This window comes from Cygnus olor, chromosome Z (genome assembly GCF_009769625.2).
Source record: "Cygnus olor isolate bCygOlo1 chromosome Z, bCygOlo1.pri.v2, whole genome shotgun sequence".
NCBI classification, from domain to species: domain Eukaryota; kingdom Metazoa; phylum Chordata; class Aves; order Anseriformes; family Anatidae; genus Cygnus; species Cygnus olor.
The window spans coordinates 54,102,323-54,123,738 of record NC_049198.1 but is presented as its reverse complement, the minus strand read 5'-3'; positions in this window follow the sequence as shown (position 1 = coordinate 54,123,738).

The window sequence follows — 21,416 nt, the reverse complement described above, 5'->3', positions numbered from 1 at the left end:
AACCAAAACTAACCAGCAGTTTCTGTGTCAAGTTTGTCATTTGACAGAGTCTAAGACTTTTGCAAGCAAGGTTATCTTGCACATTAGGCGCTTCAACACCAGGAATTTTTGGGTGATCCCCTTATACTATGTAGAAATTACTGTTGAAAAGCTGATCTATTAGTAAAAGCTACTCTATTAGTCTGAATGTGTAGTTTCAGCCTGCCCTGCCCCCCCCAGCCCCATGCCAATGGATCTCAAAATGATTCTTTGCTCCAAGTTAATCCAAACCTCTCTTCATTATGAAAAATCCTGTCCTTGAATATACTTAGACCATAATTAAATTCCTTCTTAACTTTTACTTCAAAGAAGCTGAATAGGTGGCTATTCCTAAATATTATTTCTAAAACTTCAAGTCATTTTAACATCATTTCAAATCCTCACTTTATACTCTTGATGTGACTGAAGAGCATAGAATCATAGAATCATGGAATATCCAGGTTGGAAGGGACCCACAAGGATCATCAAGTCTGTGTGTCAGGAACCCTGAAATATGTGCAGAGTTCACTTCAGAAAACACTCTCCTGAACAAAAGATGAAGGGAGTGCTGCTATCCTTTCTGGCTGCTGTAGAAGACACTAGTCACACCTATAGTATGAGAAGACTGATGTCCCCATATGACAATAATTAATCATCACTGAAATTAATCATCACTGGCACACTTCTTACTTTGGCCCTTTGTTTGTCAGCTACCTAATTAAATATCTACCTAATAAAATAACTTTTTTCGAGACAAATTGTCATAGCTAAAAACCTACCCAAACTCCAATTAAAGATATATTTTGTACTATTCCCTCCTGTTAAAAAGATATATACTATGACCATATGCTAAAGATAATCTCCCTGAAATTTGAACCACTTCCTCCATGTTCTAACAAATTAATAATATACAGCAATATTATAAACATCAGTGAAAGTACCAACATCTGAAATTTGGAAGGCTAAGAGCAAATAATTTGGTCAGACATAGTAAGATTTATTATTATCCTGGACACACCATATGAATACTTTAGAAATAATCCCCTAGTCCTTTGCAGACATGGGACTACACCCCATGCAAATCTGTCACTGATTGGCTTTGTTAAAACTTCAGGAAGAGCAGACCTCAAAAGTTAGAATTTGGTGTATGTTGCAGCTTCTGCTTAAAGTCTGCATTGGGACAATTGTTTGTCAAAAAGTCAAAAAGTGTAGATCACTTCTAGGTTTTCAATCAATTCATAAGTGTCTCCTTAAATAAAAATTTCCTTTGATCATTTATTTAAAGAGTGTTCTCACTAAGTTGTCACTTAAATTAAACAAAATTGAAGTATACTACTACAAACTTACTTAAATATTTTCTTTTTTTTTTTTGTACAGCTGAATACAATATAAGCCAATTTTGATAAATCCATACTTTGAATTTAATTCCTAGCTGAGCTTGTATTCTCATGTAAACAGAACTATCAAGTTTGGCATGAGGTTTTAATTAAAAAAAAAAAAAAAAAAGTTGATTTTCTTTGAATTTCTTATACAGTTCTTACAAGGTTGAAGAATTAATACTTTTTAACCGTGATGAGAAGTAACAAAGAGTAAGGAAGGAAAGTTCATCTGTCACATTAGCAACTCTGTGTTTTCATTCAGCATTAAACTTAGCTCATAAATAAGTCTGATAAAGCCAAAGCTCTAGTTCATGTCTATTACCTTGTGTCTGGGAAGATCTCAGTTCCATGAACGTGCAGTAAGTATTCACAAGTCAGATCCATCCACTCTGTCAAAGTCTCATCAATAATAAATTTATGTATGTGAAATTCCTGGAAGATTACACAAGATAGGGCAGAAGAGGCCATTCATAGCTCATGAAGCTGCTCAATGTGATTCATGCAACCTACCAAAACCAGTTAAATTTCCACTTTGGTACAAACAGTGTATGCAATGATTCTAAAGCTTTCATCAAGGCTTGTGCCTGCCCTGCACATGCACCTGCTATACCCAGTAAATATTGAGCTACTTGATTAACAAATGCTTTTAAAATGATACATAGGGTAGTTGCTGATTACTAAAAAGAAAGATTTTTTAAGACAATTAATGTGTTCTTGCCTAATAAAAGGCTGCATTACCTCAATACTAGATCAGTTCTGAAGGTCACATTATTCATATACTAAATTGCAAAGAGATCTTTGCAAGCTGTTATATTTTTGTATTTTTATAGCATCATTTTGATTTGCAATTAAAATGACAGTGGTTTCAACATAGGCTGATATTTAATACAAAATTTCTAATATGGTGAAAACCATTTGCTCTCATTCACATTCTTCAAATTTGTTTTCCTTCCTCCCAGCTCATATATATATTCAGAGAGAGAGAGAGAAATAGGAAGGGAAGTGGGGGGGGAGGTGGGGAAGAAGGGGGGGGAGGGAGGGAGGGAGGGGAGGAGGGAGGGGGGGAGGGAAAAAGACAGTTTACCGGTGGAACAGAATCATGTCAACTTAAGTGGCAGAAGCTAAAGAATGACACACCTGGGGAGTAAAAATGGATTAAAGTACAGAGGAGGGGGTTGGTATTTATTTATCTTATACATCAACTGAATATGCAACTTCTTCACATTTCTTCACATGAAAGAAAGAAATGAATGATTCATTAAAGCAATTTTCCTCATCTTTTACACTATTAGAAAAAAAAAAAAATTAAAGATTTGAAAAATGTCTGTAGGAAACATAGTAGGAAAAGCGTATTTTTAACAAGTCATTAGCAAGCGCTAACTAAAAAATCCAGCATGCGTTAGGCAAGCAGAAATTTTATAGGTGCTAGTAAATGTGAAACTTGTCACTCAGTCTGACCTTCATTTCCAATATTCATTAAAACTGCACCTCTTTTAATCCAGGATTGTAAATGTTAAGTTTTTTTGTTTTTTTTTTTTAGTTTCCTCAGATGGATACAGAGAGGTTCCAATTTTCATTGTGTTTCAATGGATTTTGATAGCTCTGTTTATATATACAAAGATTCTTAGTCCTCCAGACCCTTACTTATTACTTCACCAGTACTCAGTGTTTATTATTACTAAACCAATACTTTAAAAAGACTGTATACTTCAGTTACAACAACAAAAGAACAAAGCTGAATTTCTGATGGGGATAGGTTTTATTTTAGAGATTGCCAGAATACCTTTGTTCTAAGACTTTCTTACTTGAGTTGCATATGATCATTCAGTCATAAGGTTACCTGTAGGCAAGGTCTTTCACTATCACATTTTTTAAAATGTATAATAGCAAGTACCAGCGAAGTATCTTGCGTTATTCCACTAGGACAGTGACTGCTTCAAACAAAATTGTTAACTCTGTTTTGGCACAGTTTTAAGTTCCAAATAATTCAAAACATTATAATGAAACTCCACCCAACACTGCATAACTTGTAAAGAATAAAAAGCATACAAAGACTTTCCATGTATAATTATTGATGATTTAATTTGCACTGTTAATGCCAACAGCATTTTAACATATATCGTACTTTTGTGTCATTGATATGCCTTGTTTGTGCAGTCCTTGTTCAAGTTCTTCATTCAACAAAAAGCATGATCCTACTCTGAAGGAGAGAGTATTAGTAAAATATTTATTCTATCACAAATCTACCATTGTGTTCTCAATGATTAGGAAAGTGAAAATATTTCATTTTTTAAAATAGTATCTAATCTCCCTATTTTGTTGACACTTTCTAGTATCTGTCTTAAGTATCAAAAAGATCATCAATGAAAGATGTAGGGTGATGGTCTTGACTTTTTTTGAAATAAAATTTTGAAAAGGTTGTTTTATTTTTTCTTATTATTATTAGTTTTAGTAAAAGAGGATAGATTTAAACTAGACATAAGAAATTATTTACTGAGCCTAATGAAATGCTGGAACAGGTTGCCCAGAGAAGTTGTGGATGCCGCACCCCTGGAAGTGTTCAAGGTCAGGCTGAATGGAGCTTTGAGCAACATGGTCAAGTGGAAGATGACCCTGCCCTTGGCAGGGGGGCTGGAACTGGGTAATCTTTAAGGTTCTTTCCAAACCAATCCTTTCTAGGATTCTAGGATTCTCGGATTCTATGATCTTAATATAGTTACTAAGCTTTAATGAAAATAATTCTCAACTATCTGTAGAGTTCTTGGTCCTATCCTTCCAGAAAGGAAAAAGATCTTCCCATTTTTATGTTAGTATAATAGTGATCCAAAGTTAAAAAAAAAAAAATGTTATCAACAGAATGGACTTACATGTTATATAATACAATAAGTACCTTCTAAAGAACAGTAACTGTTATTGAGTGACAATTGTGACTACTTCAGGAATGCAGAGATTTATTACATGTAAAACTAATATTTTAAAAGAATACTGACATTTCAGTTAAATAATATTCTCACTTGTGGTCTATTTGCTGTACTCTGAAAAATCAGACAAAAACAAGTTTCACCAATACAAACATGAGAACATTTTAGAACATAATTTTTTCCAAATAATACATTTAGTTCGTGTAAAAATGCAACTACCAGTAGTATCTTACATTGTACTTTATCAGTGCTGAAAATATCAGATGTAAAAAACTACTACAAACAATACTACTATTATTTGAAAGGAATGATTTGATGCTAACATGCCACTTTGTAATTCCTCTCTTCAGAAAGATTATATTCATCAAAGATCATTAACTGTTGCAGCTGTATTATCAATTTAGTTTTATTTTAGTTGGTGTGATAATTTGCTGTGTTAGATGTTGTCAAACACCCCATACTTTTTTTTTTGCAGGTCAAAAGCATAATCTTAGCATGATTGTTTTAAGTTGTTCTAATACAGTATGAATAGTGCCCATCTCAGAGGAAAGAATGCAGCTGAAAGAAGCTGGTTCCAAAAAATAAAAAAGAAATAAAATAAAATAAACCAAAGAAGATGACCTTCAAAGTACTATAGTTATAAGCTGTTAGATATTATCAAATAAAAGAGTGTAGACACCTTGCTAGTGTAAACTATTCCAAGCTTACAGGAGGATACCAATTTTATAGTTGGTAAATTTGTACTGACACAGGAGACACTATGTGTTACAAACACTGAATGTTCCACCTATGGTTTCCTAGAGTTTCTTTCCAAGCAGGTGTAAATAATGCTGTTCCCCTCCCTACCCCCACTCCCACAATTTTTACTAGTATTTCGTAACAGAAACATCATTTTCATAACATCATTCAGATAAATTAAGCCTTCATACAACTTTGTAAACTCAAAATCAGTAGTTCAATATTTGAAGAAGAGTTTTAAAATACAGAAAAGCTGCCTAGCTGAAATTAGTTTCCAAGTAAAATTCTACTAAACAACCAGCTACCTCAAGAAATTCCAAAGAAGGCTGGCTAATAAAGAAAATTGTTTGCATTAGGTAAGGCTGAGTTTGCATTAGGTAAGGCTGACTACTTTTTTACTAATTCAATGAATTCACACTTTGCTATTTTATTACTAACAACTGCATTTCATCTTGCACACACACAGAAGCACAAGAATGCACTGATTAGAATTTTGCACAACAGGTACACAATAATCAAGAATCCATAAGTGAAGGATTATTATGTTTAATTTAACTACAGCTTCCCAAAGTGGAGCTGCTGCACAGTGGATTTTTTTTTTACCCCCCACCCTCCCATCCCCACCAAAGAAAACAAAAAGCATCAGCTGCTCCACTTCTGAATCAGATAGAGAGAAAATAATTGAGTCGATATTTTAAGAGTCAATCGAGGATTCAAAATATAGATTTCCTATTTTTTCTGATGAATCTTACCTTTCCCTTTCTTATACAAAGAAATAATATCTATCTATCTATCTATCTATCTATCTATCTATCTATCTATCTATTTCCCCTAGATGTCTCTCTAGCATTCTTTCTTCCAAAAAGAAGAAACTATGTCATCTTTTGGTTCATTTTTTGGAGAAGACAGGCTTTGTAAATACAGAGAAGAACCAGAGTTAATATAATCTTTTGTAAGCGACTTCCAGCAATGTTCCATTTTGCATCTAATAACTAATTTAAAATCCTGGATCCTTTAAAGACATGAAAGAATTAATGTGCAGTGAAGGAAGAAACATTCATCCATTTAGGCTTCTTGAACAAAGATACATACTATTTCTCTCATTCAAAAGCTGTGCATGGGCTCCTAAGCTTTTTTAAGGTGCTAATTATATACTACTACTACTACTACTAATAATAATAATAATAATAATAATAATAATAATAATAACAACAACAACAACAACAACAACAACAATACACTGCAAGAGGAAATACTGCCTAGAGGCATGATGACTTTAAGACATATTTATTTAGATTTACATAAGCGTTTGTAACAAAGCAGTTCAGTTCTTCAGTTTGCTTGCTATAAAACAGTATCTTCATTTTCCAACATCATTATTCTTGTTTTGGAATGATAAGTTGTAAGAAGCTTTCTTCACCTCACATGATTCTGGTATACCAACTTGAAAAACAGTTTTAAGATATGTGATTTTATAAATCATAAATGATTTATATGAGAAATCCTAAATTGCATATTTTTGAAGGTAAATCCTTGCTGTCAACCACAGGATGTCTCATACCATCAATGAAACATAATCCACCTCTATTCCTGTACTCAGGAAAAACTTGCTTAATTAACAGATCAGCCTCAGACAGCTGTGTGATCTCAAGCAATTCACAATCACTATCTTGCCACTTTCATAAATACAACTCAGGAATTTTCTCATAGCTACAGAATGTATCAAAGCAAGAGACATGCACATACTTCTCTCTATATCTTGAAGTATTCTGTCTTCCCTACAAGTCTTAACATTGATCTCATTTTGGAACTCAGGGATAAAATTTAACAATATGCAGAATAAGTAAATAGTTTTCTCCCCTTGAACATGTGCTGCCTTAATACTATAAAAAAAATCAGCATATATTTTAAATGACTTATCAAATTGCTCAAGATAACATAAGAAATGAAACTGAAGATAACATTCATTCTTATTTTAAACCGGCAGAATTCTTAATATTGCCTAATTATCATTTACAACCAAAAAGGAATAAATTTAAAAGCACTAGTGGACTTACATTTCCTGGACTGTTGTAATTATCATTTTATTCTGATCTCAGAGTTTTTTTCTTTTCTTCAATGAAGCTTAACATTTCTATTTTGCCTACTGCAAATTCAATAGTACAATTCAATAGATTTTTTTTTAAGCAAACTTGACATAGAGAGGGGTCAGGGCAGACTCTGTATTTAAAGTTTCTGTGTACAGAAGGATGTGGTAGAACTCCTCATGTTCGAAAGTAACTTCTATCAATACATAAATAAAGAAGCACATTGAGTTAACAGGTAAAGTGAGTTGTCTCATTTAAAATGATTATAAGTTTTTATATTTGTAATAATGGTGACAAGCATCATGATACTATATGCTGCAGATAAAGATCAGGGTAATCAACTAATTGGGCACTAATGGTTTAACATCAGGGAGTGGATTTTTTGAAGAAAACAGTAGTTCATGAATTTAGCTATATTACTGTATTCCTTACCTCTTCAGTGGAAATATGTGTATATATTTACATTAAAATAACTTACTTTAATAACAATTGTCCTAAAACTATGGATATATTTCAATGGAATTTCTAATATATATATTTATGTATGAATTTCTCAACTAAAAAATAACATTTAGGATATCTGTATATACTTGAATCTGACATTTTTTAAATTTTAATTTGTCAGTTACTTTAAATGATTATGAGCTCTTAGAGACATATTCACATATTGAAATGAGACAACGTTGCTGCTTTACGTAGTATGGACAGGAATGTTTGGTATCTGCATTACTGAAAGTTCTCCATTCAAAAACATGTAAAAAACAAATGCACTCCTGCCATCAATATAAAAGTATTAATTTCCTCTGAGACTTTTCTTTAAAACAAACAAATAAATAAATAAATAAATAATATATCTTGTTTACTAAGCTTAATGAAATAAAGGCATATGCAAGACAAAGAAGTGACCTTAGACAACTACCATGACTTCACCAAGGTCAAATAGTAACTGACCGATCTGGTGGCCTTCTGTGATGGAGTGACCGCATCAGTTAACAAGGGAAAGACCAATCAAAGTCATCTACCTGGACTTCTGTAAGGCCTTTGACAAGGTCCCACACGACATCCTGATCTACTAAATCGAAAGATGCAGATTTGGTGGGTGGACCATTCAGTGGATAAGTAATAGGCTTGAAGGTCACACCCAGAGAATGGTGGTCAATAGCCCTATGTCCAGGTGGAGACCAGTGATGAGTGATGTCCCTCAAGGGTCTGTCCTGAGACCAGTACTGTTTAGTATCTTTATCAACAACATAGACACTGGGATCAAATACACCTTCAGCAAATTTGCAGATGGCCCCTATCTGAGTGGTACAGTTGATACAACAGAAGGACATCCAAAGGGACCTGGACAAGCTTAGGAAGTGAGCCCACAAGAACTGCATGAGGTTCAACAACTTCAAATGTAAGGTGCTGCACCTGAGTTGGGACAATCCCAGACATAAAGACAGACTGGGAGACAAACTCATTGAGAGCAGCCTTGCAGAGAAAGACTTGGGAGTTCCGGTGGATGAAAGGCTTGACATGAGCCAGCAGTGCTTGCAGCCCAGAAGGCCAACTGCATCCTGGGCTGCATAACAGAGGGGTGGCCAGCAGGTCGAGGGAGGTGATTTTCCCCCTCTATTCTGTCCTTTTGAGGGCCCATTTGGAGTGCTGCACCCAGGTCTGGGGCCCTCAGCAGAAGAAGGATGTAGAGCTGTTAGAACAGGTCCAGAGAAAGGCCACTAATTTGGTCAGTGGGTTGGAGCACTTCTCCTGTGAAGAAAGGCTGAGAACCGGGGCTGTTTAGCCTAAAGAAGAGAAGTCTCCAGGGTGACCTTATGGCAGCTTTTCAATACTTAAAGTTGTCTTATAAAAAAGATGGAGAAGGACTCTTTTCTTGGGTAAATAATGATAGGACAAGGGGGAATGGTCTTAAAGTAAAGGAGAGGAGATTTAGATTAGATGTTAGGAGGAATTTTTTCACTCAGGGGACGGTGAGGCACTGGAACATGTTGCCCAGAGAGGCTGTGGATGCTCCATCCATGGAGCTGTTCAAGACCAGGTTCGATGAGGCCCTGGCCAAGCTGATCTGGTGTGTGGCATCCCTGCCTATGGCAGGGGGCTTGGGACTAGTTGATCTTTAAGGTCCCTTTCAACCTGAGCCATTCTATGATTCTGTGATTCTGTGAAGTCTCTATGATGTATAGCAATGCTTTTACTTCCATTTTATACCTGGAGACCCATACTGCAGAAACTTGGATAAGATGTCCAGTATTTTGCAAGCCTAATTTGAAAAACCCAGGATCTGATCTGTCAGCAACTCAACACATTAATTTAGTCTTGTTGTCTTGAATATCATGCTATAAACAAGCACAAGTCCAGCCTTATAAAGGTATATGTGAAACCTTGCAGGTTTTCCTACTACCTTCTCTTTTGGAAGGATGATTTAAATTTCAAAGAGTGATTCTTATTCAGGTTTGAAACAGACTGAACACCTTTTGCCAGATTCCTCCAGACCTTATATGCCTTAAAGAAGGACATGAAGTTCTGTCAGTTGTTGAGGAGCCAGTTGTTCCCAAACTCCTACTTTGGAACAACAGGCAGAGCACTGCTTGTGTTTACAACCAGCTCCATACCTCCAGCTTTCTGCTTCTATGCAGGTTTTTCTGTTTTACACAAGTGCAATGTTATAACAGCACAGCTTCCTGCAGCAGGATACAGAGTTCTTATTTCCAGTCATCGGATCCCTCAAAGTCTTGCCACACAGCTAGCAATTTACTAGGACTTCCTCAGGAAATGGAAGAGCATCTCAGAAAATGACTTTGTTAGGGCTGTGAAAAGAGAAAGGTAATTGCTAAATTCCTGTTGCTTAACCTACTTCTTGAAAACACATAACTCATGGCCCTCTATAGGGCAAAAATCAGCCCTGTTATATCTCTTGAGCTGTGCTTGGCAGGACTATCCAGAACTGGAACAAGGACTATACATTCCCTTGGAGGTGCAGGAGTGCAGCTATCACCCGGGTGAATACCCACTGTCAACCACTGGATAAAACTTACTTCTAGGGTGCTGGAGCACTAGCTCTCCAGCAGCCCGAGCAGCTGAAGTAGGGGTACAACTTGAAACCTTTCTGAAATTCCAGAGTTCTGGTTACTGTGAAAGATACCTTAGTGTATTGGGGCCTACATGACAAGGTGTTGGCAGCTGGGGCAGCATGCAGGGCTCCTCTGGAAGGCGAGGCAGGGCCTGCCCTGTGCTAGATGCAGACAGTTCCAGCTGGCTCCCATGGCCCTGCCACAGGACATGGCTGGGCCCAGCAGCCAAGATGGTGACACCTGAAGGAGACGGATTTAAGAAAGGGTAAAAAATGCTGCACATTAGTTTGAGGAATGAGGGGAGAGGGAAATTGAGAAACAGCCCTGTAGACACCAAGGTCAGAGGGGAACAAGGGGGAAGAGGCACTCCATAGTGGAGCAGAGTTCCCCCTACAGCCTGTGGAGAGATCATGGCAGAGCAGGTATCCACACTGACACCTGTGGAGGGCACAAAATGGAGCAGGTTTATCTTGAAAGAACTACAGAACATGAGTGACCAATGCCTGTGCTGACATTGAAGGACTATACCACATGGGAGGCCCCAGGCTGGAACCGAGGGAAGAATGTAAGGAGGAAGGAGCATCAGAGAGGACCTGTTATGAATTGAGCCCCCCTTCCCAATCCCCTCTGTGCTACTTGGGTTGGGAGGGTGAGGTAGAGGAGTTGAGAGTTAAGGAGTGAAGTTGAGTGAGAGGGTGGGGGGAAGGTGTTCAGGTGTTGTCTTTTTTGTTTGTTTGTTTGTTTGTTTTGTTTGTGGCATTGCTTCTCACCATCCAACTCTATTCTAATTGACAACAATTTGTATTATTTTTCCCCAGGTCAATTATGTTTTCCTTGTGGTGGTATTAAGTTACCTCCCCATCTTTTTCTCTGTCCATGAGCTTATCTTACTTTCTCCACATCCTGTTGGGGGGAAGGGGAACACACCGAGCAGCTGGGTGGGGGTCTGACAACCAGCCAAGGTAAGCCCACCACACGTAGTTAAATTTGTCACCATGAAGAAGAAACAGAACAGTCAGATAGAGGGGTTACTGTCTGAATATCATTTAATACTTTTCTGTCTGGTAACAAGTGAAAGACAGGGTTTACATTATGTGCTGGAATATATCAAGCTGTATTTGATAAAAGGAATAGAAAATAGAGTTCTGTGAATTCATTGCATAGTAGAGGTGAACTAAAAAGCTTCAGAGACTTGCTTGGAAGTTGGAGTAAGTAAGGAGAACTTGTATGGTGACTTTTTACATTTTTTCATTGGTTTCTGCTACAATCTACAATTTTAAGTAAGCAAATTATTTTGTCCTTATAGCTTGTTTGTCAGTGAAACTGAATGATATTTCTCTTCCCTTTCTTTGGGTTGATTTAGCCTTCAGCTAACAGATTCTTGGCCCGAAGATGTTTATTTCTGCTAGAGAGGCAGTAGTTTCATCATTAATCCACTATGGAAAGGATTCATTAAGAAAAGTGTTAATGGTACTCGCCCGTCTGAGCTTGTATTTCTTTTAATGTGAACTTTATACCAATACTACATGACAAAATAGTGACTAAGTTGAGGAACATGCTGCCAAACTACCCAAATCTCACTCTGCTTTGTGGAGAATCTTATAACTGGTAGACTGAATCTTTGTGCCCCATAGTACATGCTTCAGGTTCCCTACTACAATGTTGATAACCTTCAGTATGATTATAAGTGCAAAATGCTCATCACCTAACTCCAGCTTTGTCAAATGTATTGTAGGAGCTATGGCACACACTCAGCTATTTCTTACATGCCATCGTGATGGAAAATTAGGAAACTTCAGCCTGTATTTGCAAACCTTGACTACATGATTATGCTTATGAGTGGAACCCATCCTTTCATTCAACTTGAGGATGACAGCTAGTCACTGAAGGCATGTAAATTCTCATCCCTATGGTCATAACCTCTGTTATGTTTTGGTAGAAGAGTTAAAACTTGATACTGATAATTTCAGAAGAACATTTATCCTAACTCACAGGTGAGACTCCAAGACAGAAACCTACATTTCAATATGTTAATGAACTGTCCAAGATAAGGACTCAGAATTCCTAATTACATAAGTTCCAGGTACAAATACAGTGTTACACATACTGCCATATACCTAGTGGCTTTACACCTCCTAACTTCCACTGAATTGCAACATGTAAGTCTACAGTGACACTTTACAAAGAACAGACATTTTGTGCATAAGGTCATGTAATGATAGCACTTATCAAATAAGGAACAGGATCTCAGTAACGCATGGTCACAGAGAAGGGCCTGTCACTCGGAAAATATCCTCTGGTAGTAGTTCACCAATCAGAAGTATATATTCCCTGAAAGTTGCCCGGGTTTTTCTGTGGCACACGTGATCTGACACATTCATCTTGTCAATACTCTACCAAACAGGCTGACTGTGGGAGGGGTGACCTGTAAAAAAAAAAAAAAAAAGAAAAAAAAAAAGAGCAAGAAAGGGGACAGATGAACAAGACCTGTATGTTGTTTGTGCAGCATACCCTGAAGAATTAAATCTAAACTAGAAATAGTATAACAGCTCTCTAAAACAGCCTTACAATAGCTTAAGTGTACATGTAAAAGTTGACAGTTTTGGACTGTTCAATGAATGTTTTAACTTCAAACTTAAATTTTCAGGTGGGTTTTGTAAGCAGACTGTATAGAGTGTCCTTGAAAGACTGAGTAGTTTCTTTTCAGTGCTTTACTGGAACTTCTAGTACTGTTTTCTATTTTTTTTTAATTTAATTTTTATTTTTTTAATGTATATATACAAGAGCATTGTCTCGATTTGCTTTTCCATTCCTCACCTTCTTTTACAATAACTTTTGAGATCAGCTAGCAAGTTCAGCCAAATCTATCAAAAGTGCTGGGGCTCTGAAAATATAGTCTGTAATTTTAAAGAGAAATCTAAAAGAATGCTTCTTAGGAAAAGAGCTGTAGTTTGAGCTCATCTGGTATTTGGCAAAGCCAAATCTGCTGCCTCTTGCTTTCCCCCTCCCTCACCTCACATTCTCAGGACAGTTAGCAGACATGACAACAAACCTGAATTGTTGAAGACTGAGGAAGGTCATGGAACATAACAGAGATTGTGATGGTGATATACAGGATACAAGTATGCAGAAACAAAGTTCTTAGCTGTTTCCAAAATACTTCCCCCCATCCCCTCTTATTTGAAGTATTCAGAGACTGCCAGGTACAGTCTGAACATGTAACAAAGCTAACTAATATCACTCTGTAAACAAGGAAAGGATATCTATTAGCTGTTGTGGTTATGGCTGGGCCTGCTCATGTCATCATGTTTTCTTTTCTAAAAATAACCAGCTCTGATTTTACATTCAAAGCCCCTATGATTTTAAAAACAAAATGCTCTTTTGAATTAAGATACTGATTTGCAAATCAATAGGTGAGAATCAAAATAAGCTGTATCATGTCTTGGAGCTGTATTATGTTTTGGATGCTGCTGCTGAACCCATACACTTTTTCTGCATAACCGAAGCACTCAGAAAAAACATTGCAAGAAAACACGACCTGTCTGGAAGGAAAAATAGTGTGACAAAAGGAGACATACCCTGAAGATGCTCCTGTTGCTCAGCAATGGCTTGCCACCCACTCTGGAGTACAGCAACAGGAAACATAATCACAGCACTTGTACAGCTGCAGATGAGGAATTACCAGGCTGCTTATAGTGATGATTATCACATGCAAATTAGAGTAGCCTCAGTAAGGCTTGGAGCTTACAATAGTCTGAAGTCATTTTTATCTAGCTGACTGTTGCTTCCCACCCTTCTTCAGCTTCTCTTGATTCCTTTGATCTAGGCCAAAAAATAGATATGCCAATGGCAAACTTGTTAATCTTGAAATTATGAACTAATTTTCAACAAAAATTAGAATGAGAAAGTAAATTTAGAACACAAAAAAATTAGTTAATTGTGGATAGTATCGTTTTAGAAAATGATACCATTTGAAAACAAATAATATTAGAACCTCAAATTGTGGGTTAATATACTGGAGATATATTGGTCCATCTATAGAAATTTCACTAATGTTACTTACCTACCTACTATCTTGATAACTAGTATCAAGAAACAATGTATTTGGTTTCAGTATCAAATAGGACACCAAAAAGTCTACTAATTGAAGCAAAGGCTAATTTGATCATACATCTTTACAGGGGCTTGTTCATTTCACCTGGGCATTTGCAGTATTTATTTTGTCCTTTTAAAATTTTGTTTAACTTTAATTCAATATACATATGCATAATACACAACAATAAACCAGAACTCAGTAGAAATTACTGTTAGAGCAGGTACCGCTTTCTAGCAGAACAATCTGAGATCTTAGAAAACAGTGATAAGAACTGAATGCATAGTCGTCGTCGTCCCCCCCCCCCAAAAAAAAAAAAAAGGGGGGGGCGGGGGGGAGGGAACAGACCAGAGGCCATACATATCCCATTCATATCAGAAAATGTGCTTTTCCTTCCAGACACACAAAAACTGTATGAAACTAAAGACTGGCAATATCATTACAGAATGATATCATCATAGAATCTCTATCAAATGCTATCAAGAAAAACAGTTCGTTTTTTTTCATTATCAGATTCCAAACCTAAGTGAACAAAAACTCTAGAACTGCCTGAATGACAAGGTCCTCTTCTTCTCAGTAGAAAAGTTCCTTGTTTATTTTGAATATCCTCTGGAAGAATTAGTATCATCAGTCTGAATTTAAAGAAAAATATATATATATATATATTATATATATATATATGAGTAAGAATATAGCCATGTTTAAGACTATCACCTGACAATTATTTATACAAATACTACTTATGACTTGAAGGATCATCATTGTAAGTTTTTTCTTCAGGCCTGGATGCTAGACTTATTACTCAAATAAGTGATGGAATTGTGATGGAATAAATCTTGAGGATTTCATTTCTTTCTGCTAGTCTAAAATATAGTTTAAAAGTGCCTACCATAGTCTCTGCAGAAAGTAGTCATAGCTTTATCTTTATTTTGAAAATACCAAGAGTGTCTAAGAGTGAGGAGGATGGGGAGGGTTACTTCAATCTCAGTTTATACTTTGTCTAGCTAAGCATCAAGAAGTTTAGGCTGACAGGAACACCATGCTTATAAGGCAGTCAAGGTCTACACACCTCAGCTGCTTTTAGAGAGAGTTAACGGCTCTCTTTAGAGAGTTGGCTCTTTTTAGCTCTCTTTAGAGTGAGCCAACAGTAATTTAGGAGCAGACCAAACTAAAAAGCAGTAAAAAGAAAAGTGTGAACTTTTCTCAACTCTCCTGATGGATGCTAACTTTGAAGCTTCCTTATAGTCACTGAAATTCTAATGCTATTATTACTACTTTGATCTGTTCAGCAAAATATTCAGCCAATACATTGATCTAATGTTGCTGTTCAGTAACTTATAAATAATCATTTACCTTAAACTGATGCACCTATTTTTAAGGGATAGCATAATAATTTAAGAAGTTTATAAATATATATTATTATATATTTATATATATTACATATATATAATTTTATAATATAATATATAATATAATTATATATATATATAATATATATATTATATAAATATATATATATATAAATATATTATTCAAAAACCTACACTTAATTGGCCAAATTAAACCATTTTGTTTAACTAGCCACTAGGATTCTGTTATGATTTCTTCCATATTTCCAGTTTCCCTGCTCTGTAATTAACAAATCTGCAGGCATTTGAAATATTTACAGGATAACGACATTTAAGCCTAACAAAGCTTGTATCTTACTATAATGTAAGTAGACATGAAAATGTTTAGAAGTTAATATTTCTGATCAGCTGTTTGTGAAGACAAGAGCTAAGTGAGTAGCAGATGCAAACTAAACTGTTTTCTAGCAGGAGTAATTTACAAGTGACCCACAGGCTAAATTTTTAAGAAATTTAGACTAGATTTTCCTCCTATAAACAAGAACTGATTTTGTTTTTCTCACTTTTTGAAACAGAGAAACACAATCCAATCCTATTCTTTGTTCTTACTGATTTTGCTTTAATAGATCCCATAGCAATTTTTATAAAAACAGATATTTTTGTCACCTTTGTTTTCTACTAAACCTTAATCTCCCTAATCCTCAGCATTGTGCAGTTGGCTGGTTGATGAGGCCCCAGTGGGGGAGGTGAGGTAAGTGAGAAGAGGTTTTGGGTGTGGTGAATGAAAAAGCTAGAAGGAGGGAAGGAACAGGCAAGAGAGCTGTAGAAGTAAAGTGGCAGGATGATGACTTATTTAACAATATCATTGGATGATAAATTGTTATTGATGATCTCTTAGTGAATATTTTAAATGTAGAAGGGAGAATACAAAATGAAGTGAAGTAACAGGGATAAGTGAAAAGCAGGTAAATTAGGCTATCCCTGCTCTGCGTGTAAACTCTACTAATCTCTACTTTTTTTTTTCTTTTTTTTCTTTTTTTTTTCTCCCCTGGTTTTGCAGTATTTGAGCTTTTCAGGAAATGTTTTAGAATTAATTGAAGAGTGAAAGGATTAAAATAGAAGCACTAAGTAGGACAGGAAAGTTGTTTAGAAAGCAAATAAGAAAGAGGATATAAAACACTAAGTATGTAATTAAGTACCACGTTAAACAGTCAGGATATTTCATGTGTATATCTTACATCACTAAAGACTGCTAGATACAGTACTTAAGGCTTCACAAATTTAAAATGGAAAGGCTTATTTGCCCAGAAGAACTATATGTTAAAAACATAACAGTGAAGATTTTTTTTCTTTAATGTAAAGATACCACGATAAACTTTAGCCACCACTGCTAGTTAGGATGACTAAGATTATTAGCTTAGCCACCACTAAATTAAGATGAATGACCTGAAAATATAGTTATTGAAATGGATTGTATTAAATACTTAGCAGTGCACCTAACTTGGATTGTGTATTGATTATATTTTGTTTACAAGCACAAATCCAGCTTGAGAATAGCCAGAGGCTGGGAGTAGCTAAATCAGTGACATTTTAGGCACAATATTCTCACCCACATCCTGGAGGCATGCTTAGATGCGAGAAACCTGTAATACACAGTCAGAAAAAAGACAGTTTATTCCCATAGGTGTTAGCTTTCCTTTCATAATAAAAAGCTTCATGCAACTGTCCTTAAAACATTGTGTGTCACGTGTATTTGTTGCTTGATACAGACTAGAAGATATGTTTAACAGAAGTCAATATTACTTATGGTGTGAAAAGCTGCTAAGATAGGAAGGTCATGCACACTTTATTGTGCCATCTGGGCAAGAAGGAGTTGACTGAGTTGTAATACAAACAAATTCTAAGGTGAAAGAAATCCATTTCTCACAGGGATGTGGAGAAAAATCTCCTGGTAGTTGTGGCAATTTCTAACCACTGTAAATCACAATTGCTGCTGATTTATTACACATGGATCATTGCATGTGCAACTGTGTGGTGACCTAGTTCAGAAAGTCAAAATGTCCAGAAAGCAATCATTTTTGAAAGGGGTTAATCTTTGAATGGCATGGAAAAAGGGAGGATGCGATCACAGCATCTCTAACTCCAGTTCATTTAAACCATTGTGAAACCATACCTTGGTTCCAAGGAAGGCCAGGATGTCAATTTCTCATGTACCCTAGAAGTACTCTTTGAACAAAAAGGCTTGCTGTAGGAAGAGATTGTTGAGGAGGTGAGCAGGGTATGTCATTTCATGAATTGTAATGCAAGCTACAGAAAGCTGAGAAATTCTACTGAAAGAATTTAGGTGAAGGAAGCTAGGAAGCTAGGAAGACTATTAAGAAAAACATGAAGCAAAATGGAGACTTCTGGGTTTTGTAATTAGGAGTTTGATTAATGTCTTGCTGAAACAGAACTTTGTTCTACTTGAATCTTAATCTTGCCTAGTATTGCAGTGATACCAGGTGAAGTTAGAAAATATGAGGCACCTTCATTTCATAAACACAAATGAAAGGATATGTGCAAGTACACATCCTAGAGAACTGCACATGTGTAAAAGACTTAGGAAATGGAGACTATCTCCTCGGTTGCAAAGTGTAGACTAGTATTTTTAAGTGTTGTGTTCAGAAAACAATTTCTATTAGTGAAAGCACGGGTTAGTTTGACTGCTAGACAGGAAGCAGAAAGACTTCTCACAGTTCTAATTAAAATACAGAACTGTACAAACAAGCTAAAGATTGATCCTCATTGGAAAGGAGGTAGGTTTAAACTTATTAATTTGAATGCTAAAACTGCCGGTGTTGAACTCCTGGCAATAAAAGCACAGTTTATAGCACACTCTCCAATAGTAACAAATTATGGTAAAGATTACATGTAAATGCCTTCCTGGCAAATAGGTATTCGTAGCAGGTGCAAGTATGTGCGTTATTGCTTAATTAATCTAAAACAGCATTGTCCACTCCAGAACCTTTTAGCAACCACAGGGCAGCTCTCCAAGACAGCTGGTATGCTGTGCTGGATTTAACTGTAAAGCTGATAGAGGTGCTGTGCACCTGCAAAAGGCACCAGAAATAGGATGTTACAATCCTGACAGTACTGTTGGTAGAATTCTTTAGCACTCACACAGTTTATTAATTTCTACTAATACTCATTCTATCATATTTTCAGTGTTACTTTTGATAGCTAAAATAAGCTATTGCAAATGCAATTAATTTAAGTACAGTCAGATCTTCTTATTGTGTAGTTAATCTCAAAGAGTACGCCCACCTTCTTAATGAAACAAAGGCCCAAAGCACCCCGAGAATGCCAGAAAATTGTGCATGTATTAAAAATTTTCACTGATTCGGGGTATTAACCTTCACGGGAAACTGTTTATGTGCAGATCGATCAATGATATCTAAATGTAGGACCTGTCACCAAAGGGACTCTAACCATTCAAAAGACAAATTAGTAGTTGTCATGTGAAACCAGAAAAATAAGTAAATAGATAAATAAATACAACCAAACAAATAAGAACAAACAAAATAATAAATAAATAAATAAACAAACAAACTTGGACATTCGGCCTTGACTTTTAACCTGAAAGAAGAGAGATTTCTTTGTTAACTTCTGTACTAATGACTAAAGCAACATATTGGACTCATGGGAATAGTACTTGACTTTCACTTATCAACAGGAGTTGATTAGAATCACAGAGTCATTGCATATCCTGAGTTGGAAGGGACCCACAAGAGTTATTGAGTCCAACTCCACAAAGAACCACCCCAAAATCAAACCATATGCCTGAGAGCATTGTCCAAATGCTTCTTGAACTCCGGCAGGCTCGGTGCTGTGACCACTGCCCTGGGGAGCCTGTCCCAGTGCCCAGCCACCCTCCCGGTAAAGAACCTTTTCCTATCACCCAGCTTGACCCTCCCCTGTCCCAGCTCTATGCAATTCCCTCGGGTCCTGTTGCTGTCCCCAGAGAGCAGAGCTCAGCGCCTGCCCCTCTGCTCCCCTCGTGAGGGAGCTGCAGGCCACCATGAGGCCTCCCCTCAGCCGCCTCTGCTCTGGGATGAACAAACCAAGGGACCTCAGCTGCTCCTCATTTGTCTTTTCCTCTAGGAAACATTATTGTTGTTGATAGATTAAAAATCAACATATATCAAAATGGATTTTTGCACATAACTCTAAACAGCAACCTGGAAAGATATTTTTTAGCTGAATAAAACTATTTTCTTTACATGACTTCTTACAAATGAGTAAGAAGGAAGGGAAATGAAGAAAAGGGAAGGATGAAAAAGAAAGACTATCTCTGTGAGTAATTAGGATCATGAAGAGAGGAAGTTGGAAGCAAAGATAGAGGAATTTGACTAACATCTACGCCCTTTAATGATGTTTAGGTTTTTAGATAGTTAATAAGAATTGAGTGCATTCTGTAGCTAAGCAACTAGAATTGCTGGAATTTATTTGGTGTTCTCTTTTGTTTTGTTCCCCTACTTCCTTTCTTACCTGAGCACTTTTAATATATCTCCAGCTAGACAGTGTGTAGCAGTTTGTATGAGAGATTCTGTAAACAGAAAGGGATGCTAAATTCATGTATTCCTTTTATGTCTATTTAGGTGTGGTTTCATTATTAGAGGTTTTACTGATTCTGTGGATCATATTGATATCATACAGGTAAAGTATGTATTTATGTATCTATATTGACCTACAAAAGTTTTGCAACTAGCTCTAAGGACACCCTCTGAAAACTATTATGATTATTGTTCATCACCTATATATGATTCAAATTATTCATCTACATAAGCCACATAAGTTGTGTACCTAAGACGTAGCATGTTTCAGAATTCTTATCAACTTGGTGCTGTCACCTGCTTGCTGCAGGTAACTGCTTTATTCCAAAATTTCTGTGTAAGGTCTGTAACTGCTGGTTGAACAAAGCAGTGGTTTCCTATGGTTTTCCTTAAAATTAACAAATCCAGAAAAGTAATAAAAATCCTTCAACTATTAGGATTGGAATCTTCCTTGGTAAAGGTTTATTCTTGTTGCTGTTGTTGTTTTAATTAATTACCCTGATTTAAAAGTTATTTCCATTCTGACACTTGAACTGAAACTTCAGTCTATTGATCTTGCAGCACCCTTGTCTGTCACAAAAATATTCTTCCTTCAGCTGACTTAGGGAGACATAAATGCTTCAATGAGCAAAAGAGTTTGATATAGACTTTTTGTAGACCTGGAAGACATTTTCTTGACTGAGCAATTCCTGGTGCATCTTTTAAGATGCAGATCTAGGGGGGGAAAACATATATATATATTCTGCCTTCAGCCCCTGAGATTTTGGTTTACTTTCCTATGCTGCTTGAAAGACAGGCTGGTGGATATGCTTCATCTAGCCTTTGCCACTTCTCAGAGTTGGTGCATGTGGCACAATCCATGTGCTGAGCTGAAGGAGCAGCTCCAGGAAACCGCAGCCATCCAGCTGAAGGGGCCGCAGGAGCACTGGCTGTCCACCCTCCAGTGAACACAGAGACGCCTGGCTTTACTCACCCTTGAAGGGCAACCATGAGGTAAGCCATGGGCCCATGAGGTCTCCAGCTGACTGACTGTGGCTCAGATGTTGGCCCTTGGCCAACACAGCTCTTCATGCCTGAATTAGTTTGACAGCTACTGTAACCACCTTGCTCTACTGCAACCAGGCAGCCACCCTCTTCTTTCTGGTCTTCCCTGCCTTGATGGGCCAAT